This window comes from Lipotes vexillifer, unplaced genomic scaffold, assembly GCF_000442215.2.
Source record: "Lipotes vexillifer unplaced genomic scaffold, Lipotes_vexillifer_v1.1 scaffold1222, whole genome shotgun sequence".
In the NCBI taxonomy this organism is placed as follows: Eukaryota; Metazoa; Chordata; class Mammalia; order Artiodactyla; family Lipotidae; genus Lipotes; species Lipotes vexillifer.
In genome coordinates this window covers 199,166-222,752 of record NW_006794649.1, presented here as the reverse complement: position 1 = coordinate 222,752, position 23,587 = coordinate 199,166, and positions in this window count along the sequence as shown.

Genomic DNA, 23,587 nt, shown 5'->3' with positions numbered 1-23,587 from the left:
AACGTGTTAATTAGATACACAGATGTGTTGCATTGTGATTGCCATGGTAGCAATAATTAGCACCTCTGTCATGCCACATAATTCTTCTTTTATGCTCTGTAGTTGAATTTTCTTTTTTTACAGTTGATTTTATTGACATACAGTTGATCTACAATGTTGTGTTGGTTTCTGCTCTACAGCAAAGTGATTCAGTTATATATACATTCTTTCTCGTACACTTCTCCATTATGGTTCATCCCATACAGTTCCCTGTGGTGTACAGTAGGACTTGTTGTTTATCCATCCTATGTATACTAGTTTGCATCTGCTAATCCCAAACTCCCAGTACTCCCCTCCCCCACCCCCGCTCCCCCTTGGCAACTACAAGTCTGTTCTCTATGTCTGTGACTCTGTTTCCGTTTCATAAATAAGTACATTTGTGTCGTATTTTAGATTCCATATGTAAGCAATATCATATAGTGCGTGTCTTTCTGGCTTACTTCACTGAGTATGATGATCTCTAGGTCCATCTCCTTTCTTTTTAGTGGTTGAAATCATTGTTTTACTCTCTTAGTACGTTTAAAGGTTATAACACAGTTATCGTGTCTGTAGTCACTGTTCCGTGCGTTAGCACTCTAGGAGCTATTTACTGCTTGTTGCATTAGGATGCACCTTGGATTCATTACTTGTGCCTTTCTGGATAATTTCCAGGTGGACACTGGTTACTATCGTGCTGTGGAATGAAAGCAAATAGAAGATGGAGAGACCATTGATAGGTGAAAACGTAATTCATTTTTAGTGAGAAGGGTTATGTGACAATGTGGTAAAATAAACCACTGCAGTACAATTTTCCTTTTGGGATAATTCTGTTACTCATTAATTGTTTCAGTATATACTTTAAAGATAAGGTTCTCTGCAAAAGGTTTTCTTAATAAATTTATTTATTTTTTATTCATTTATTTTTGGCTGTGTTGGGTCTTTGTTGCTGTGCGCTGGCTTTCTCTAGTTGCGGCGAGCGGGGGCTACTCTTCGTTGCGGTGCGCGGGCTTCTCATTGCGGTGGCTTCTCTTGTTGCGGAGCATGGGCTCTAGGTGTGCGGGCTTCAGTAGTTGCAGGACGCCAGCTCAGTAGTTGTGGCTCACAGTCTCTAGAGCGCAGGCTCAGCAGTTGTGGAGCACGGGCTTGGTTGCTCCGTGGCATGTGGGATCTTCCCGGACCAGGGCTCGAACCCATGTCCCCGGCATTGGCAGGCAGATTCATCACCACTGAGCCACCAGGGAAACCCCTCTGCAAAAGATTTTAATCCCTCAGTGAGCCATGATTCCTTTGGTTAGATTTTAATTTCAACTTTAATAGGCATTAGAAATTGTCCTTACTAAAAATAGTAAGAAAATAATAACACAGTTTAAATATTAAAAGGCGTCATTACATTTAGTAGAGGAACTTAAGGCATGTTTACGCTGTGTGTGTGAACAGGCACGCGGTTCTAGAACACAAGGAAGTTGTGCTGATGTGCTTTGCCAGGCGGGGGACTGTTTAACCAGTGCGAGGTCTCCTGGTGGCAGGAGCCAGGATTATGTTCAGAAAACCTGGATCCACAAGCTTTGTGGCTGCTGTACCTCCAGCAAACCCAGAATACCTCCAGGCTCAGGGACTCGGAGTTTAAAATGAGAATCGGACTACAGATCCCAGCGTGTCATCGCTCTTCTGTAAGATTCAGAATAGTTTACAACCCGCCTGTGTATTTCGTTTGAGAAAAATCAAAGTTAATCATGTGAAGTGTGTACCTCTGTCACTAACACAAACACATGTTTGTTTCCACTGAGAAACAGCTTTCAACTGCAGATTCCAAAGAAAAACAAAACGACTCAGTGGTGATTCAAAGGCTGTTTGTCTTTCAAATAAAAGACAACATTCAGCCAGGAATGGAACAGCAACTTCTTAAATATCAAGCACAAGAAATAATGAGAGGAGTGGAGAGGGCTCATTTCTTGCCCTGGACCAAGGATTTCTGCTCTTGGGGTGTCAGGAGAGCCGGCTCTGTCTCTGGGCATCAGGGCGGGGGTGTCCCACAGGGTGAAGCCCCCGCAGCCGCCCCCTTCCTGTGAGGAGCAGAGGAAGCGTGTGCACATGAAATGAGGTGACCCTGTAAACTGGAGAACGCAAGCCAAGGTGGCGATCATTAACCCCATCGCAAACGTTCAATTACCGCTCTCGGGATTCAAGTGTAGAGCACTCAACTGACCTGCCTGTTGTGCATCTTCAGGCCATCAATCAAAATTGCATCTCCTCTTGGTTAGAACCATTGTGTTCAAGCCCTGATTCAAATGTTTAGGATGCTTTTAAAGGCTGGAAATCGCTAAATTTAACTTTTTAGGAATGAGTGGAGTAGCGTTTTATTTCCGGACTCAGCGATGTGTGCCCGACGGGCGTGGACAGCCGCTGGGTGTCCGACACCACGCTCGCCCCAGCCTCACCCCCTCAGGCCGACGGTGCCGCGAGCCGCAGTAACAGGGCATCCACAGCAGCACCACCTCGGTGGGCAGGACCCTCGCACCCTGGTTCTCTGCGGGCAGAGCGGCTCCTGTTTCTCCCTCTGAAATGTGGAGCGGCTGGGTGAGGCTGGTACCTGCTGCTCCCGGGATGGAGCGAGGCTGAGTGTTTCCTCTCCCTGCAGACTCTGGGGTGTGCGGGCCACTCACTCACTCTTTCTTTCTTCACTTTGGGGTTTTCATCCACAAAGTGCAGAGGCCAGCGTAGCTCCATCAGGGACTGCTTCGGTGCTTAAATCGGTTGATGATCGCAAAGCCCCGAGACGGTGGTGGCACCAAGAGCCCCGTGCTGGCCGGTCACTGTTCCAGTGTCATCTGGGCTCGGACAGGATGCTGACCGCCTGGTGCGGTTTCCACCACACACGCTCATGATGGGAACAGGTGTTCCTCTCCCTGCTTTTTCTTTTCTCCAGATCCCACTGGCATAGACCATTTGTAAAGGCCAGTTGCCAAGATCAAGATTATAGCACCTAAAAATTCCGCATTGATTTGCTTTGCTTTGCTTTGCTTTCTCTACAAAACCGCTGCCAAATTTAATCTGAGAAGCTGCTCTTACGTTCAAGAAATGCTACTTGCCATGAGGGAGAGGGGGGAAGGATAAAGCACCAAGTTACTTTCAAGGGCTGAGAGTGAAGAGATTAGTCCAGTCAAGGAAACCACAGTTTTGCCTGCGCGCCTATTTTTAATTGTCCCGTAACGATTCCTGCGGCATAGTCTTCTGAAATTGTCGGCCAGGGGATAGGGAGAAAAGCGTGCTGGGTATTGAATTTGTGAAACTTAAATTTCTTTTTATGCTTTTCTAGAAAGTCAGGGCTATTTTTTGATTAATAGTAAAACACATATGAAATTTCCCCATTGAAAGCACTTACGCCAAGCTATTTTTTCCCGTCTATTGTATTTGGCATGCTCTTAAGTTTTGGAAATAAAATGCCAGGGTGGCAGTGGTTCACGCAGGGCCTGTTAGCCTGGAGAGCACGTTTCTTTCCCCTTGCAGTGTGTTTGGCTTAAGCTGGGTTCAGAGGGAGTTGGCCAGTCCAGTTCAACTTTGGGGCCCTGGGTGATCAGGGTCCTGGCTGTGAATTCACTCTTGGCCACAGGAGACTGCTCATCCCTGGGCCTCTGGACCTCCCATGAAGATGACCCCGCCACCCTCTCCCTTCTTGATTCAGGCGCATTTTAGTCCAAAGACTACTAAAAGCACCCTTTAGGGGCTACCTTGGCTGGACCACACATTCCAGAGTGATGCTCTGAAGAGCAGCAGATGCAGGGGAGCTAGAATGGAAAGCTCACGTCTCCTCCAGAAAGTCTGCCAGGCTTGCCTTCCGCCAACGCTCAAAGGATTTAGTCTTGAAAATCGACCACGTAAGATGCTTCCTGCGTTCCTGGGGACAGCACCCATCCAGTCCTCTCTAGGTGCTCTGAAACTACTCTTGTACTCACCCAGCTATCCCCGTGGGTGAAGCATGTTGGTCACGGAAGCACGTGATCCACAGCGGGGCATCAGCTGTGGATGAACGGGTCCCACCAGCCCCCTATGTGCGCAGACCGCCGAGCCTGTGCCTTGAACAGAGTGGTTTGGAAGTAAACCTTTGCGCAAGGCCTTGTTGCTGAGCCTGTGATCGCTTTGCTTGGCGCTGGAATGATTGTTGCAGGGGTTCAGTTGCACCCACTGTCTCACGAGCCACCTGGGAAAGCCCTTCAGCCTGACAGCATGCTTGAGGCACGTTCGTAATCAATTTGGGAAAACTATCAAACACTGGGCAGTAAAAGCACAGACCTACTGATTCGGGAATTTGTTTCTGGGTCCACAGACATGCGTTCAGCCAGCCTCTGAAGCCTCCTGAGGTGCCCACACCGTGCTGGCTGGCCTCAGCCGGGCTGTCGGACACAGGGCTGGCCATCGTCTCTGCAGGAATCCAGATTTTATCAGATGCTGCAAATGTTTGTTTATTTGTTGCTACCCTTCCCCCAGGACGCATATGCAATCTAGTACAACGGACGGACGAATGTGCTCCCCAGTCCCTGGGGCACCTGAAGCTCTCAAAAACGGAGAGGATAATGCCTTTCTGAGAGCCGCCAGCCAAGATTCGTCATGTAAATATCATTAGAGAGAAAAAAGGAAACAGGATATCACTGAGCCCCTCCGTTCCGCCCCCCCATCGCAACAAAGACATTTTGCAGACAGTTCCAGCACCAGCACCTAATTAGGAGTCAGCTGGTCCACGGCCGAGCGCGGGGAGAGGGCCGCCTGGGATCGTGTGTTTGCCATCAGGGGACCAATCGTAACCGCCAGCAGCTCGGCTCTACGGGGAGGTGTTCTCTTGGCAAACACGGAACTTTCTTGGAGGGACCTGAGGAAATCGCACTTAGCTTCCCTGGCAGATTATCAGAGTCCACGAAGACGGGGTCATTGAATTGCAGAACAGGTGATGGGAGAAACCAGCCTGGACGGTTTCTGGATGGTGGATGGTGACCCATCGCTGGAGGCCAGTGCTTCAGTCCACCTGGGTGTCTCTGTCCCTGAGGGAGGTCGGGCCATTTTGCCAACATCAATCACAGGGCTGTTGAAAATACTGCTCGGCAAATTAAAGTGAAGGCATTTTGAACGATAGAAAGTGCTGTATGAATGTGAGTCGTGGGATCATCCTTATCCTGCTGTCATGGGCAGGGGGACCCCGACGTGGGGCTGAGGACACCCAGTGAACGCTCCCCTGCCACTGGGAACGGAGCCGTGATGCTGTCCGTCCAGATGCACACACAGATATTCTCTCTTTTCTTTTTGGAACTTTAGTGTTGCCAACATTGTAACAGCAACGGCACCCCCTCTTCCTGACTGTTGGGATTTCTGATACAGAGACCCAGTGTCCTCCAAAGCTATTCTCTTATTTAGTAAATAGACGCCGCAATTTCAGGTCAGGATATTGGAGTTTAAGATTTCCCACATTAGCTGTGAGACTTAATCAAGTTCCTTGTACTGGGGACTGTGCACCTGCTGCAGCCCCAGGGTGAAATAGGGGTAACGAGGCCTGTTTTCCTAAGCATATCTGTCTCAAATGAGATTGTCAGTGAGCAAGTGTTTTTATAATCTCTAAAGCTCGCAGCAATATTAATTACTTCTAATACTGAGAAGTCGGATCCTCGTTGGTTTATGGCACAAGAGCACAGTTTAAGTGAAGCCCTGTTTCACCCTGTTTCTGAGCAGGTTCTGAGGGGACCTCGCTTTGTGGAGGTCCCAGGATGCTGGAGTCCTCTTGTCTGGGGCTTCCCGCCTCTCCAGACTGGACCTCAGCCTGGTATGGCCGCCAGTTCCTTCCCCCCCCGCTACCCCCGGTCCCTGACTATGTGAGGAAAGGTTATTTCACCGCCACCAACATTTTCAGTAAATATGCACCCAGCTTGGGCTTCCCTGGTGGCGCAGTGGTTGAGAGTCCGCCTGCCGATGCAGGGGACACGGGTTCGTGCCCCGGTCCGGGAAGATTCCCACATGCCGCGGAGCGGCTGGGCCCGTGAGCCATGGCCGCTGAGCCTGCGCGTCCGGAGCCTGTGCTCCGCAACGGGAGAGGCCGCAACAGTGAGAGGCCCGTGTACTGAAAAAAAAAAAAATGCACCCAGCTTGTATAGTAAAAATAAATATTTTTGCCCAAAATGGATACAATAAAATCCTTACTTTGTGCACAGGATTTGCCATATGATGGGCGTTTCCACTTCAAAATGCTTGTCTTGTCCCCAGAGGCAACTCTCGTCTTCCACCCTGAACTTTGCAGGGACAGAGCTGCCACCTCTATTTTTATATTTCAGACACTGTGGTCCTCCTCTCTCCCTTTCCCTGTCTGGAGAGGCAGAGCGGGGCCGAGTACTGGAAAACATGCAGATTTGGGGGTCAGAGAGGCCTTACGTACATCCCAGCTCTGCAGCAAGGTGACCGAGCGACTCTGCTTCCTGGCTGGAAGCTGCAGAGCCCTTCCTGGTCTTAACGTTACTGAGAATTAAAACCACGAGGCCAGTTACAACTGGCTTTTCTGTGTCGTCTCACCAGCTCCCCTGCTTTGATTAGGAGCCCATTTGCCTGGACTGAGAAGGGAGTTTTTCTAAAGGATAAAATTGTTGGTCTGACTTAACCATACTCAGACCCAAAGAGCTGTGGTTTGTGAGGAAAACCCACTACATATATATAAAGGGTAACTCACCACTCAGTTTCAGCCATGCAATTTTTCTTTATATATATATATTTTGTTTGTTTGTTTGTTTGCGGTACGCTGGCCTCTCACTGTTGTGGCCTCTCCCGTTGCGGAGCACAGGCTCCGGACGCGCAGGCTCAGCGTCTGTGGCTCCCGGGCCCAGCCGCTCCGCGGCATGTGGGATCTTCCCGGAGCGGGGCACGAACCCACGTCCCCTGCATCGGCAGGCGGACTCTCAACCACTGCGCCACCAGGGAAGCCCCAATTTTTCTTTTTAAAAAGAATTAATTATGTTGAAAATATTTTAGGAAAACTAGCAACAAAGGAAGAAATAGATTGCACGGGGGAGCAGAAACAGGGCAAAAATGCGTATAAAGATCTCTCAAGGGTGGTGTTCGACCTCTCCCGATAACGTGCTTCTTGAGAAAATCACTGCGTCTGTGGGCTGAAGACAGTGAGGTTCACAGAAGGGAAGGCAGCAGCGCTCGCTAAAAATACGCTGCTCGTTGCTGTGGAAACTGTAGTTCACAACTGTTTCCTGAGCAGGATGGAGCTGGAATGCAAATGGGGTCTAATACTGATATCCTGATATTAATCAATATTCTTTATTAGAAATAACATCACTTTCATGAAATACAGACACGAAAATAGGAACATTTCGTTAAAATATGCTTGTTGGCCGTTTAAAAGTCGTTCTCGGTTATACAGAAATCTCAGCTTCCTTTTGGACTTGGATGAGAACAAACAGGAGAAATAGGAAATAATGATCTGTGCCAGAAAACTTGGTGGCTTCGTCTTCAATGATAATTGACCGGGTAGAGCGTGTTTTTTAGGAGCTAGGAATTAAAAAGGTAAGGCAGAAGCTGCACAGAGTGTGGTCAGAGTGGAGTTGAGGTAGGGGCCCCGCCAGGCACCTCACTGGCGGAGCCCAGGCAGCTGTGCCCCGGGCTGCGGAGCAGCCAGCACGCGGAGAGGTCAGTGGAGTAGCAGGTGCTGACGTGTCCGGGCTCCCAGGATGAGCACCAGTGCTGTCCCTGCTGACGGGGCTGCGGTGCCCTCATGGACACACTGAGCCGGGCGCTTTCTGTGCTCTGGTTTTAATTCCGTCAGCACCCAGGCAGGTGGGTAGGACTGTCTCTCCGCACTGACTGGGGACCTGGGCTCCGAGAGGTTCAGGCACTTTTTCAACGTTGCACAGTCATCACTTGCTGAGCTGGGATTCAAAGGCTTCTCCAGTTCCCAATTCCAAAACCTGTGTGTTTTCAGGCACAGGGCATTACCCTGTTTTCTAGACAGATATTGAGGCCATTGCAGCCGAAGAATGGCCTGAGCGAAGGGCTGAAGTGTGGAAACAAAAGTACAACGCAGGCAGAGTTCCTGAATCGCACCTACCTCTGTCTACACTCTGGGTTCAGTTCAACGTGTGCAGACACCTTGAACAGCATGGTGAGGGCTCTGGGAGGTGCCGGGTGTTTAGGAGAACTTGGAGAGATTTCTGAGGCTGCAAACTTGCTTCCTGTGTCCGTTACTAGGCAATGAACCTGAATCCAGTTTTGTTTGTTTGTTTGTTTATTGTTGGGTAAAGTGTAGTTGATTCACAGTGTTGTGTTACTTTCAGCTGTACAGCAGAGTGACTCAGTTACACAGATATATATTCTTTTTCAGCTTCTTTTCCATTATGGGTGATTACAAGATCTTGCATGTAGTTCCCTGTGCTATACGGTAGGTCCTTGTGGTTTAGCTGTTTTGTATTTAGTAGCGTGTATCTGCTGATCCCAAACTCTTAATTTATATCTCCTCCCCTCTCTCCGCTTTCCCCTTTGGTAACCATGAGTCTGTTCTTTACGTTTTTGAGGCTGTTTCTGTCTTGTAATTAAGTTCATTTGTATCACCTCCTAGATTCCACATGTAAGTGATATCATATGATATTTGTCTTTGTCTGACTTACTTCACTAGTATGACAATCTCTAGGTCCGTCCACATTGCTGCGAATGGCATTATTTAATTCTTTTTTATGGCTGAGTAATGAATCCAGTGTTTTTAAGGTGACAGTATTTTGGTATTTGAGTATCTGCTATGTGCAAGGCAGTGCTCTGAATGCTTTAGAGATTTTAACTCATTTAACACTTATAATACCCCCTGACGCTGTTCTCAGTTCAGATGGAGACGGAGGTCAGTAAGGTACCGAGGGCAGACCCTAGTGGTGGGCAGAGCAGGGCTGAGACAAGCCCTCTGGCTCCAACCTCTGCTCTCAGCCGCTCTCACTTCTCATCCTGCTAAGAAGTGGAAATGTTGGCGTTTACCTCTCTTAAGTTAAATCGAAGTTGGTTAAAGTAAGAGGAAAAAAGACCCTGATACAACTTCCACCAAACATGTAAATTACAGACATGGTCCCAAATTGTGCTGTCAATTAATTGGGTGCCTAGTTCGAGTTCAGTCTCTATTTTAACATACCGTTGAATTCTGTGCCGTAAGGTCTGTTGAACCTAAGTTTAAAATGGACTCGCAGGACAAACTATTTTATGAGCTGAAAGTTTCATTAAAGCTAACTTTTCAAGAACGTGTGCAGAAGCCAGCGGATGGCACATAGGTGTCCTTCACAGTGGATGCGCTGCCATCCTAGCACAAGTGCAGAAACAGAGTGAGAGCTCTTCACCCACAGAAGGGAAAAGGGGGGAGACCTGTTAGCTGGAAGATGTGCATGTGCTGTGAGAATCATTTAAGAGCAAAAGGGGGAAGCTTGCAGAAATTAAGAGAGACGGTGGGCTGTTCTGATAGGGAGGTGGCTGACCTGCCACTACCTTAGCCTGAGAGCATCGGTCCTTCTGCCCCGAAGTGGGTCGTGGGTGCAGCTCGGAGGTCCATGCCCCCATCACCCCAGCAGGAGGAGGGCGATGTTGCTAGAAACCAGCTTCTGTGGATGAGGTACCAGGCGCCTCTTGACTTACAATGACCGATAGCTCTTTTTATGTTTATCCCTGAGGAATTCATTGGTGTGTGCAGTACTATTTTATGACACAGATTCTGATAACTGTTCATTTAATCACACATTTTAAAGTGCTACCTTTATGCCCAGATTGGAGGAGTAACTTCTGAAATAGCTTTTAGGAAACGAAGCCAACGTAAAAGAACCTACGTCTACACGATAACCTTCCCCCCACTGGGATTTTCTAGCCAAATGGTTGGTGCTTATGCAGAAAAATGAAATAGTCAGTGGTTACAATTCAAGTGTGTAAAAGCCACTGAAAGGAAAATTTTATATTAGAAATGTAATCTGGGGATAAAAATCAAGCTCAAAGAAACACAATTTTGAGGAAGTAATGTTTAAATGAAGAGATTATTAGTATAATTGATGTGCAGCATTTATTTAGTGCTAATCTCTTCATTAAAATGCATTCCAAGGGCTTCCCTGGTGGCGCAGTGTTTGAGAGGCCGCCTGCCGATGCAGGGGACACAGTTTCGTGCCCCGGTCCGGGAAGATCCCACATGCCGCGGAGCGGCTGGGCCCGTGAGCCATGGCCGCTGAGCCTGCGCGTCCGGAGCCTGTGCTCCGCAATGGGAGAGGCCACAACAGTGAGAGGCCCGCGTACCGGGAAAAAAAAAAATGCATTCCAAGTTTTCATAGATTCTACAGATTTAATTATGGACGTACTATTTATCATTATTCTGTAAGACTGCATAAAATTATACCTTATGTCTGGGCTTGTTAAATAACACAAGTGTCTTCAGCCTCTCGTTTCAATAAGTGTCACTGTTGTAACTGAAATTTGTTTTCCAAGTTTATAACATAGAGTGAAAGTGGGCTTTACTAATCAACCAGCTCCTATGGGGACTGTCCAGGTGCCAAATGAGGACTTTCTTAAACTGGAGATGCAGAGTGACATGTAGCTTTTTCTCAACCGGACCAAAGAGATGTCTTATCAGTACTTAGATCCTGCACGCTATTGACCCGTTCAGCCATTCTGACTGTACCACTCACCCAGACTATCCAGCATCTAGTCATTTTTATCCCATAGATATGCTTAAGCCTTTTTCCATAAATAATAGTTTTGAGAGTAAAACACATACATCGGTGAAGGTTACTCTTCTAATTGTGATGTCCGTTAACTTCATTGATCATTCGCTTAATATTTTGTCTTTGCTAGGCAACCGTTAATTATGCTTTCATTTTAGTACTACAGATAATACTGGGCAGCTCGAATATATACTTTTAAAATAACATTTTTTTCATGTTGCAAAAGTAATTCATAATTATTATAGAAGGTTTAAGTAACACAGAGGAACATGTAAAGACACAGTCCTTCCCCGCAAAGATGATCCCGGTGAATGTTTGGATATTTATATTTCCACCCCGCCCTCTCTTCCTTCTGTGCGTAATTATAGTATCAAACACCATTCTTTATTTCTACCCTTTTCACTTTATGTTCTAGGGGTATTTTTTTCCAAATCACTACGTCTTTTTCTGTAACATCGAGGTGGCATGACTAAATGTTCAGGGTCACATTACTTAGAAGTGGAACAGATTAAAAAAATGAAAGCCTATCTTGATCTTTTAAATTGCAATCTTAGCTCTGTAACAAAACAAGTAGAGCTGTGGCTTAAGCGTCATAGTCGACATACTTCTGACAGTTGTGTGGCTTTTCCCACGTCCCTGAACTTCCCGACCAGGCTGAATTCGTGGTGGAGAAAAGCATGACCCCCTGCCCTCCCTCTACCCTACCCCATGGGTTGTTCGGGATCCGTGTAATCTACAACAACATGATGGTGTACTGGACCAAGCCCGGAGAAATGGGCGCTTACACTCAATTTTTAACTCCTAGCAATACTGTTAAGTCCTCTGATTATTCTCTAAACGGGAATTTGTGAAGGGGTTCCCGCTGCTGGAAGTATTTCCACATTTTAACGCCTTCCCTAATCGGTTCTGTTTGACATCTTTCCTCTGGCACCATTTCTGTGGTGGCACTTTGTATCCCTTCTTGGATTAAAAAGACAGACCCTCCACATTATCACCGGGTCTCTTCTCGTCGTTTCTCAGGCTTATAATCCCGTAATTTAATGACAGTTTCATTAACTACGGTCTCTTCTTTTCTCAGATGCTTACTCCCAGCTAGCCTTCGGACTCTTTTCATAATCACACCACCAGCAGTTGGGACTTATACACGCAAATAAATGCCACAGCCCAAAGAAAATATGACTAAATAAACCTAAATGCACAAACTTCAGAGCAACCGTCTTGGAAACGTTGATTTTCCTTTTTGCTATTCTTCTTAAACCTACTTTTCACGTGGAGATTCATCTTTCTCATTTACCCTCACATTTTCGTCGCTGCCTTTGAAAACCAGTGCGTTGCATTGATAACCCTGATAGAGTATTGGAGGGATGGCAAGCCTGGGTCCCAAACCTGAGCCTGACGCTTGACCGTGTGTCACCTTGTGTGCTTCTCAGTGCCCCCTGAGCGTCAACTACACATCAAACATTATGGTGGGTCTGGGTGTTCAGAGCCCATCAGAACAGGGTCTGTGCCCTGGTGAAGTTCATATTCTCCTTCAGAAGCCGATACCCATCCTGAAAACGGTGCAAGCGTGAGGCTTAGCATAGTCAGGGAACCAAACCGCCTGGGCAGGGGGGCTCTGTCTGCCATCCTGGCGTGACTGTCCTCACTGCTCCCTTTTCCTCTCGAGATCGGCCAGGATGGGAGACTCGGTTCCATGGTCACCCTGACCCTGCAGTACAGTTCTCAGTCCAGCCTGAGCCTTGGCGTCACCTGGGGAGTCTTCACACCTGCCCGAGTGCTGTCCTCACCCAGGGATGCCCATGCACTTGTCTGAGACAGGTCGGGCCAGAGAGGGCGTCCCAGGCCCCCCAGGTGATGCTGATGTGACTCAGGACGGAGGGCTGAGGCAGGCCCGTCTGCCGGGCTGGAGCAGACCCAGGAAGCCTTCCCAGGCTGACCAGAAGCTGGCCTTCCAGGGGGACTCGAGATGGACAAAGCTGCTGCGGGGTCAGCATCAGGAAGAACGGGCTGGGGAGGCGGCCAGGGAAGGCGCGCCTGTGCGTCAGCATGGATGAGTCCCCGAGCTCTGGGGGCACTGAGAGTCTGCAGTCTCATGAGCTCCCGGCGCCGCGGGCTGTGGTCCCAGAGCCACACTTAGAAATGGGGCACCAGACGTGCCACCAGAACCAGGCTCCCGCCCACTCTGAAGGATGGCTCTTAGGGAAGGACACTGAGCTCCAAGTCCTATGAGGACTCACGGGAAGAAGGGCCGGTTCCAGAAGCGGGCATCTCAGAGCACGGCTGGCAGGGGCAGGGGCGCGTAGGGCAGTCATGACTCCCCGTGGTGTTGCCAGAGGCCGCCTGGGGGCCCCTCCTCGCATCCCCCCCCCCTCACAGCGCCATTTCCCTTGCAGACTTGATCTCCCCCCCGCCCACAGTGCTCTGCCCTGTAATTAGTTGACGTCGCAGTTCTAAATAATGGATGTGCCAACTATTCTGGGGTGGCAGAAATGCTACAGAATGAAGTTGTGTGAGGATGCCAGCTGTCACCGCAGCCGAGGGGCAGAGGAAAAATTCTCCTCATCTGACGTTTATGTCTCTTTTTGCTCAAAAGCCTGAGAGGCAGAAAAATGCTATTTGGGCAACTATGTAGGAGAGAGAGAGAGTTAGAGACAAGTAGTAATGTACAAACAATAATCCTTTTTATTTTAAACGCCTCCCCCCCCCCCTCACAGCGCCATTTCCCTTGCAGACTTGATCTCCCCCCCGCCCACAGTGCTCTGCCCTGTAATTAGTTGACGTCGCAGTTCTAAATAATGGATGTGCCAACTATTCTGGGGTGGCAGAAATGCTACAGAATGAAGTTGTGTGAGGATGCCAGCTGTCACCGCAGCCGAGGGGCAGAGGAAAAATTCTCCTCATCTGACGTTTATGTCTCTTTTTGCTCAAAAGCCTGAGAGGCAGAAAAATGCTATTTGGGCAACTATGTAGGAGAGAGAGAGAGTTAGAGACAAGTAGTAATGTACAAACAATAATCCTTTTTATTTTAAAAGAAGCGCTGTAATAAGCAGTCCTTTAAAAACTGCTTATTGAACATGTTTTTAAGAACGTGATTTTATTGAACGTGATTTTTAAGTTAAGGCACTGATGTATTTATAGAATGACTTTCTCTATTTGAAAACTCATCACACCTTCAAATTGTAAACTTGCAAGTCCCCGTCGTCGTGAATTCCAGACTATTTACTCCTCGTTGGTTTCCATGGCAGTTTTTAAAATTACATGAGTAACACGGGTCCTGTTTAGCATCAAAAAGAAAAAACCTCACACAGACCCCGTCAGCCGTCCGGTCAGTGTTGTGCTTTGTCTCCGTCTCAACGTTTGTGCACACGCGCAGGTCAGCGTTCTGCACTGTGTCATCATTGAGTCGGTGAATATACGCCGGTTTCCATGTCGCTGTGATCCGAATGCACAGCACTCACTGAACATCCCATACATATTTATATATGAGTGATGTGCATTCTTTCATTTAATGTTTTCAATCACCCAGCAAGGTACCTGTGATGACGGTCACAGTTTTATATGCAAAGAAGCCGGAGCCCAGTGAGGTGACTGCTCAAGGCTGGGGAGCCGTGCAGGGATGACCCCCGTTCGGCTCACGTCCACCCAAAGGTCACGCGCGGCATCAAGCCTTTTCTACCCCTGCCGCTGCCCGCCCCAGGGCACTCTACTGGGTCGGGGGTGTTGGGAAAGTTGGCTGAGATATGAAGAGTCAGCAGGTGTGGTTGTCTGGTCAGGAGCTCCTGTGCAGACAGCTGAGGGGTTGCCAGGGGTCCACCTCTTCCTCCACTCTCCCTCTTCCAAGGTCATTCAGTGCCACTGGCCGTGGACGTCAGGGTGGTCCTGGAGCTGCCTGCCCTTCGCCACAGACGGCTCTTCCTTCTCTGAGCCGACAGAGACGCTCAAAGCCCAGCGAACCTGCACAGCCAGCATCTGCCGTTGGCTCTGAACTTCGTCCCCAGCCTCACGCACATGCACGCACATACACGCACACACGTGTGCACACACACATGGCGATGTCAGGAAGGGAGGACCTAGGGCTTTTCCCTGTGTAGTTTGAAGTCTGGAATCGTTTCCGAGGTTGGAGAACGTTTCATTTCCTCAGAGGGATTGTGACTTAGGGACGAGCTGCAGTGTTCAGTGTTCATTCAAATTTAGGTGAACAGAGCCAGTGATGTTCTCTCCTTCTCGCATTAAGTGTTGTCAACTCTTTTTAGTCCATCACACGCAAATAGGAAGGACTTGACCTCCACGGAATCGAAATTATTCATTTGCAGGACCCAAGAACGAGTAGATCATCTTTTTTTCCTCTGACGTCAGAAACAAGAGAGTGAAGCTGGGATCTCATTGGCTCGGCAGTGCAGGCAGCTGTGTATCCAGGAAGCATGGACGACCATAAACTCTCCCTGTAGCCTCTGTTCAGATCCAGCCCCGGAGCCCCGCCACCTGCCTGACTCTTAGGGCAGGTCTGAGTTTGACCCACTCCCATCACTCAGCACCTGGGGGATTGATGGCCATTTCGTAAACTTTTCAGTCCTAAATTCAGTGAAACAGGAATAAGAACAGGCGCTAACTCGTATGATTACTTTGAGGGTTAAATGGGATAAAATGCATGCACTTCGCTCAGCATCTGGCGAATAATAAAGATTTAATATATGGCACTTTTCGTTTTGAGGGCTGGATCATTCTTGTCAGAGGAGAAGTTATTGAAACATGATTTCGTATCAAAGTTTGAGCCCTTTTCTGGATTAGGTTTTTCTGGACTAGTAATGCTGAGACTATCTTAATCCTAGTCAAGGAGAAAATCAAGATTTGGGCATCAATCCAAAACGGTGCCCCACCCCACGTGCAAGTCAGGGACGCCCACCCAGAGAGACTTCTCCTCATCCTGTGCCCCTCTGTGGCAGCGCAGCCCCGACCCCGTCGTTAGATCCCTGTGCTGGAATGTGGACTGCGTGATTTGGGAGAGTATCACTAACCCACACGTCTGTACCAGCCTCATTCACTGTTGTTGGTGGCATCACAGAGAAGACAGGCAGCTGAAACCACTGCAACCTTGACGTTAGTGCTGTTGGGAGGGTCTGAGGTACACGCCCCTGCTCTGGGTCCATGCAGAGGCTCCAGCCCACACCTGCCAGGGAGACACAGGCACGACCGTGCCCTGGGGGTGGCCGCGCTGCAGGGTCACAAAGCCCTCGCCGCACAAGCCCCCCTGCTCACAGCAGAGCCAGGCTGCACCAGGGCCGGGAAGCATCCATGGGCAGGGCAGGATCCTTGCATCAGCCACTGGGCACCTTCCTGGCTCCGAGGGAACACAGCCCGTGAGTTACTGACACTTCCTGAGCCTCAGGCTCTTATTTGTCACCCCAGGGGAGTTGGAGGCTGGTACCGGCCTGGGGCGCGGCTCGGACTAGCCTCCACGAAAGAGAGGCTTCCTTTCTGTCATCTCTGTTCTGACTCAGCCGGCAACACCCGGAATCTGGGATCAATTTCCCTGCTGTGGACCCTGCATCTGGAGCATCGAGAGAGGACCGTGGCGTGTGCTCACGGATTCGCAGCTGGTGACAATGCCTTTATAATCGGGTCTCTGCCTCTGGCCGTGGCTTGGTGCCTGTGAATCACCTGGGAGGCTTGTAAACCGTGGATGCCGATTCCGTGGTGGGGCTGAGATCACACACCCTAACGCACTCCGGTGCGTGCCAGTGTGGCTGGTCCGGACTGTACTGGGCCTGTCCCAGGTCCCCGGTTCCCTCTTTTCATCACGATGGAAACTAACGGAAATCAGGAATCGTAACCATGGAGCACACAGGTCTCAACAAGTGAGAACACCGAGGAAATAGCCAGAAGCACAAGAGGAAGGGACCCAAGACAAAGGAGGGAAGCATCCGTGGGGCAGGGCGGAGCATTCGCTCGAGCCGTTGGTGACTGTCCCCGTGCCACGTGGTGATGGTGGTGGGTCACCCTCTGGGGCAGGGACAGAGGGACCAGAGCTGGGTGTGATTGAGGGGCAAGAGCCTTTGCCATCGGTGCTGTGTCTCTGTGCGTGTGTGGGAGCAGAAGGGGTTCAGCCAGGGGCACGGTTGAGACGGCGGTGAATTTGGGGTGGTGTTCTGCCGGGCTCTCACAAGCTTTAGCATCTTTAAGTCACAGTAAGCTTGAGTCCGGTATTCTTGCTGCCGTTTTACAGAGACGGAAATTGAGGCTTCGCCGGGCTGAGGCGTGTATTCAGTTCAGACACCCAGGAGGTGGAAAGGCCATCGCCGAATGGACTCCAGCCCTTTCTTGCCAACCCGCCTCCTGCCAGCACTGGTGCCCTGCAGCCCCACAGAGCCTCAGTTCACCTCCTCAAGTTGCCGTTGGGCACAGCTGCAGCCAACACGCTCGCCAGGCCATCCTGCCCAGGAGCCCTGTCTCGGTCACCACGAGGCTCCAAGAAAAGGCGCAGCCTCCATGTAGTAGGTGGCACCACCAGACAAAGGAGCTTATCAGACACAGGGCACGGCGTGGACACCGCGTGTGTGATAGACTCACCAGCCCCAGCGGGGAAGAGAACGAGGCCAGGCTCCTGGCCCTTCAGGTGCAGACACAGGGAAGGACCACACTCACACACGGTGGGACACGGGCAGGGCCTGGGGGCCAGGGTCTCCAACCCCCAGTCGGAGGGACTGAAGCCGGGAACACGGGAGAGGACAACGGACAAGTTGGGGGCAGACAGACCCGGCTGGAAGGCACTTTCTGCAGATTCCAGGCTGGGAAGCAGAGCTACACGTCGCAGCCGGGATCGGTGGTTCTCAAGTGCGGCCCATGGACCGGCATCTCCGGCATCACCTGGGCCTTGCTCCGCATGACCGAAGCAGACCGTATGAAGCTGGAGAACCACTCTTTTGGCACCAGGGGGTGTGCAGACTGTACACACCTCGGATTGCAGAGCTTCAAAGTCTGCCAGGCGTGGTGCTTGGGTTCAGGTCACAGAGGTGAATGAGGCACAAGGAACCCACCGTTTAGAGGAGAGACGAGTTACGACGACATACGTGGAGCACTGGAAGTAGATCGAGAGTACAGAGGGACACAAGTGGGAGGAAAAGTCTCCACGGAGGATACGGCCCTCAAGCTGCATCTCTAAGGAGGGCGAGATGAGCTCAGGTGTTTGCAGTGAGGACATTCCAGGGGTGGGATGGGATGGAGTGCCCTGCTGAGCTCAGGGAACCGGGGCTGGAGCTCAGTACCGCTGGAGAGATTACGTGGGTACCAGCCATGTGTGAGACAGTCTACTTGCTCCGTCACAGTTATCTTTGAGCACGAAAGAACACCATCTCTCTTGTGTTTCCTGTCAACGTCTCCGAGAGCAATACAGGCCGTGATGAAATGTGCTTTTCTAACTAGGTTATTGTCAGGGTCAATCTAATTCCTCTGTAACAAGAATGACAAAATGGAGTGTGTGCCAGGGTGTGTGCGCGTGTGTGAGTGCTTTGACGGTCATTATGTATTCTGAACGAAAGGCCCAGAAATTAAGTGGATTATTCTGGAGTGCAGTCATTTGCAAACTGAATTTGGTGACATCTTACAAAACATCTCTTGGGGTCCCTTGAAAGAAGCAGCACATTTAATCTGTGACTGTAGCACCCTGTTGACCCAGGCTAACACTGAACCTGGGCCTGAGAAGGAACAGAGAGCTTTCTCAGAGCCCAGAAGTTTCGAAACCACCACCTTACCGTGTAATCGGCATTTGTAAGGGTCAGTGAGGCCATGGCAATGAAAATGAGCTGTCATCAATAATTCTCATTAAAATGCGGGATTGCATTTTAGCAAAGTGGGTTTGGAATAATAACCAGCTCGCGGGCATTTCAACATACTCCAAAAATGTAAAGCATCAGGCTGGGAGCATAAAGAAAAATGTTTTAAACTCCTCTCATTAGTTCACTTTGATTTCCGTCTCCATAGAAACTGGATGTTCGGATGCATTAAGATATTTTTGTCTTTGGAGTTTTTGTGTGTCTTGGAATTTGGACACGTGCACAGACAAAAAGCCAGATGCAGCGAACAGGGTGTGAGGCGCCGATGGAAAAGGCTCACGTCGGCGGTGGGATTCATCCAAAAAGCGGGGCACAGGTGGCTGCTGTTGAAAGGTTGACTCTGGGGAAATACAAAACCACGAAACTTCCCAACAACCAGAGCACGGACACTGGCTGGGGAGAGGACGGGGTCTTCTCACGAGCCAGCTGTCAATGCCGGTGACAAGCATGTAAGCAAAGAGACTCCATGGGAACGTGGCTTTCTGCTTTCCCCAACGGCCTGGCTCTTCAGAGCACAGTTTCCCCGCTGCCAGCAGCATCCAGCCTGGGCTGAATGAGGTTTCCTTCCCCTGTAGAATTTTGAGTTTTTAGACTATACTGAAATCTCTCATCCTTAAGTGTATTTGAAGGCAAGGGCTTTGCTGGCTGTGAAATGAACCAAACACAGCCATGAGCCTGCGTTGTAGTGGGTGGTAGGGATTTGCTGAGGTGAGGGCTTATTTCAAGGGAAACAGATTTTTCTCAAATAAAATGCCTACACATTTCTGAGCTGCATTGCAGGGGGTGAAAAGGAAACAGTGAAGCATTTCCAGATAAGCGATGTGCCGCTTTTATTTCACGTCTTCCCTAATCTGTGTTCCAATTGAGACTTGAGGCGTTTTATCTCCTCTGGGTCCAGTTAGGAGTCTGGAGAAGGCAGGGTGGAGAAACAGTGGGAAGAGCCCGGGGGAGTCGGAGGCCGAGTCCTGCTTGGCTCGAGCCCCGAGCGCCGTTGGTGCGTGTCCCCTCAGCTGCCCGTGGCAGAGGGCACAGGGCTTCTAGACCATCGAGCCCAGCCCCGCTGTCCAGGGAAGCTGCATCGTCCTCACCGAGCAAAAGCTGCACCAGGACAGCGGGAGCGTCGCTGGCTCCCAGCCTCCCTGGAGCTCCTGGTCCAGCACGTCTGCCCACCCATCGGGTTCAGCGCAGCCATCGCGTCCAGCACTGCAGCCGACCTGGGGTCCAGCATCCTGCAGTGAGGGCTCTGGACGGGCCTTGAGGTGCAGCCTGGTGTGTCCAAGGGCACACGTCTCCGCGGATCCTCTGGTCTTCAAGTCAGGAGGGATGCTGCCCAGGGCCTGTCTGAAGCCGGCAGAGTTCCTGGCGGCGACTCCAGGGAGGCTGTGTTCCCACCTCGCTTCCTGGCCACCAGCCCCGTCAGAATCGGATGGGTCCTTTGCGTCCTGGGGGGACTGGCTTCAGGGATCTGGAGGCCAGATTGTGGGAGGGTGGGTGAGGGTGCCCGCAGAGTTGCTGGCTTCAAGCCCAGCACTCGGACGGCCGCTTCCCAACCCCACAGGGGCAGACGTGCCGCAGAGAGAGAACCAAGGGCATCCCAGTGCACACGGGGCCCCAGCCCATCCATGTCTGTCGCAACTCCAGACTGGGGAAGAGCTGGGATCCAGGTGCGAGTGTGTGGACAGAGCGACCCCCATGGCCCGTGTCCTGCTTCCACGTCACCCGGCTTGGGGGCAAAGGAGGCGTCGGGGCTGCTGCAGTGCCCCGCAGTCCTTCCCCCGAGGCAGGGCTCCTCGCCTTCCTTCTTCCTGGGCTCTGCTGAGTGGCTGAAGTCCTCTCCTCTTTGACCAGCCCTGCCCCACCTTCTCAGGGCCTCCCCAGACCTCCCACCCCCTAGAAGCCCAGAAACCCATTTTTTTTTCCTCTGGGATGAAATCGTCACCTCCTCAGGGAAGCACTTAGACCCGCAGCCTAAGCTGAGCCTCGTTGCTAAGTGTGCAGAGCACAGTGCACCCTCCCTTTAGTAAAGCTCATCTTACGAGTCCTTTCCTGTTCAACGTAGGCGCCCCGGCCAACCTGAGCGCCAGGAGGGCAGTAGCCGGCGTGTCCTTGCTTCCTAGTTTGTGGTTCCCGGTGTGGCTGAGATCATGTATGCAGTTGGGAGGTTCAGCTGGGGACCTGATGCTGCTTAGGCCCCCACAGCACATCCCACTGGAAAAGATCCAACTCGCCGTGTTGACTTTTAACCCCGCGTTAACCCATTGCTTTGATTCTGAGGAGCCCCTGCTGCCCGACCTGTAGGTTTTTCCAGTGGTTTCCGTGGATTAAGCTCCCGCTACCATCTTGCATTGGATTTGGAAGCGACCTCCTCGATGGTTTGGGAGCAAGATCTTTCCTGAGAATGCCGCGGGTTCTGCAGTATTTTGCAAATACGAAGCTTCCCCTCTCCTTGCGGAAGCCCCGAGTGCGAGGCACACTGCTTACCCTGAGGATGCGTCTCGTAATCACAGACGGCGTTGCAGGTTAGAAAGAAACATTTCCATACACCAGCCTCCTCCTCCTTCCAAGCTGCCAATGCAGCTTTTGCTCATTTTGCCCTTTTAAATATGACTGAAATTCCGTCAGTCTCGCTAAATGAATAACACAGTGTGGGTGTTACAGCAGTGTTTTCAAGACAATCACATAGCTGTTCAAAATTGACGGGTGCCTGTTCTGTTGCTCTCAAATAAGGAACTCTTGGGACTGTGAAAATGGAGTCTCGGAAGTGGCCAATTTAATAGTAAAAATTGGTTTTAAAACATTTCGATGAGAAGGATTACCTTTCTGGAGCAAACTAAGCTTTTTAATTAAAAAAAAGTGCTGCCAAAGAAACACAAACTGCATTTATTAAAAAATAAAATGAGACACAGATTGTTGATGAGTCGTCTAGAGTTTATGCTTGATAATTGCCAAATAGCAATTTCCCTGAAAGAGAACTTCAGCAGCATCTCCCTGACGAGCCCAGTGTTTGCAGCCAATCCAAGGAGCCCAGGAGCTACGACAAGTCTCTGTGCTCCAGCCTGAGGCAGCCTGTCAGAGCTCCAAGCTGCCTCCGCCCCCAGGCCTGCAGACCGCGGGCTTTACAGGACCCACTGTCTTTGTTCCCTCTGAGCCTTGGGAGACTTGGTGAAAGACTCCCATCTCAGTGGAGTGATAGGAGTTTTAAGGGCATCCTATCTTCCAGCAGATTAAATATGTTAACTCAGGCATTTTTCTGTATTCTTTTTCATCCCACTTTATTCATCTTGCTTATTGACATTTTTAAAAGGTCTAAACCCAAAGGCTTGTTCTCCAGTTATAGTCACAATCCATACAAATGGTCCTCAGTTGGCCACCATGGAATTAGCCGCAGAGAGAAAACCAGGGGTTAGACCCCCTTCCTTGTTCCCGTTCTAAGTGCTGTTCTGAGTTCTTGTGCAGGCCGTGCACACCAGAAGAGAAAAAATGTAAGGAGAAACGTATTCCAGCCTGTTAGTCTATACCCTGTCTCCTAGAAACATAGGTTTATCTCCTTAATTAGTAGCTTTAAGATCCATTTCGAATACTAATAGGACAAGTTGATGGCACCAAATCAAGCCTTCAGTTCTGATAAGACAGATGGATCCTTGCAAGTATAGTTTCAACCAGCTTCATTTTGAGACAGACTGAGATGTGATATTTACTGAAAATCACGTCTTCCTTGCAGGTGCTTTCTCTGCATTTGCGGCTACCAGCCACGTTTCTCTTTTTCTAACGCAAAGTTTAGCTTCCTTGGTGAAGAGCCAGGGACCGCAGCGCTGTCCCCAGCACCTCACCCCTTCCTCCTGAGAGACTTCTCTTCTTCCAAGTGTGTCTTCACGAGGGCAAGACAGGACTGCTGTCACAGACCACACACTCTTGGTCATTTTCCTCATTAATCCCGTTCTGGAGGGAAGGCATGTTTCTACGGCTCATGAAATTGATGCGGACGAGTGATAAAAGTGACCACTCCTGTCAGCGCGTCTGTCCTGTGGTCTTCACAAGACCTCCGTGTTCTTCCTCTGGTGTGTTTGGAAATATTACAGTTTTTTAAAAATTTTCTAGCAGTTTAGTCATTTGGTTGGTTTAGTGTCCTGAATAACTGAGCCTTTTCCCTCAGTCAGGATAAAAACGTACTACCTTTTCTGATTTCAGGTGGAAGTTATTCTAATATGTATTTATTCCTCTCCTTTTAGTCTGTTGAACAAGGTGAGATGACTGATGCTTCGCTGACTTTGACCTTTCGGAATGGCATATCCTATGGTTTAACCTCATATTTAGACGTGGGGTGTTGGCTGGCATTGTGGATAATGGCTCGGCTTCTGGGAGTTCACGAAACCCTAAAATTTCCTGCAAAATGCTGTGTAGAGGTGTCTGTACTTTTTACCAGCCTGAAAGCAATCCCCGACTCTCCTGTGAATGTCCCTGAACCGTCTTGAGGTAGCCAGGGCTGGACGTGGCAGGTGAATTTCCGGGGAAAGCGTTGTGTCTCAGCTTTAGTGACTCGGCGATGATGGGCGGGCTTGGCCAGAGGACTCGGAGGGTTTGCTCAGCACCCTGAGGTGCAAAGGGCTTTTCCTGTCAGGGAGACTGGGACAGGTCCTGGGACATCCCTGGGTGTCCTGGCCAATCCTCCACTTGCTTCCCAGGTGGGAAGGGGCTCCGGCCTGGAGAGGCCTCCAGCCGGGCTGGAGAGGCATCCAGCCGTCCTGATCCGTCCCCGTGAGGGCTCACAGCTCTCCTCTGAGCCCTGTGATGTCCTCTGGCTGTGTCGAGGGTTGTCGCCGGTCACAAATCCTGTACCTGCTTTGAAGGTTTGATGCCCCTCGTCATGGTCAGCTTTGCATCTGGGGGTCCCTGAAGGGGCTTCATTCTGAGATGGCGTGTTTGTCACTGTCGGGGAAACTCGAAGTGAGCTTGGATTCATTTCTTCCTCAAATGAGCTGCATACCAAACATGGATTATTTGTAAAACTTGATTGATGGGGTGAACACATGAAAT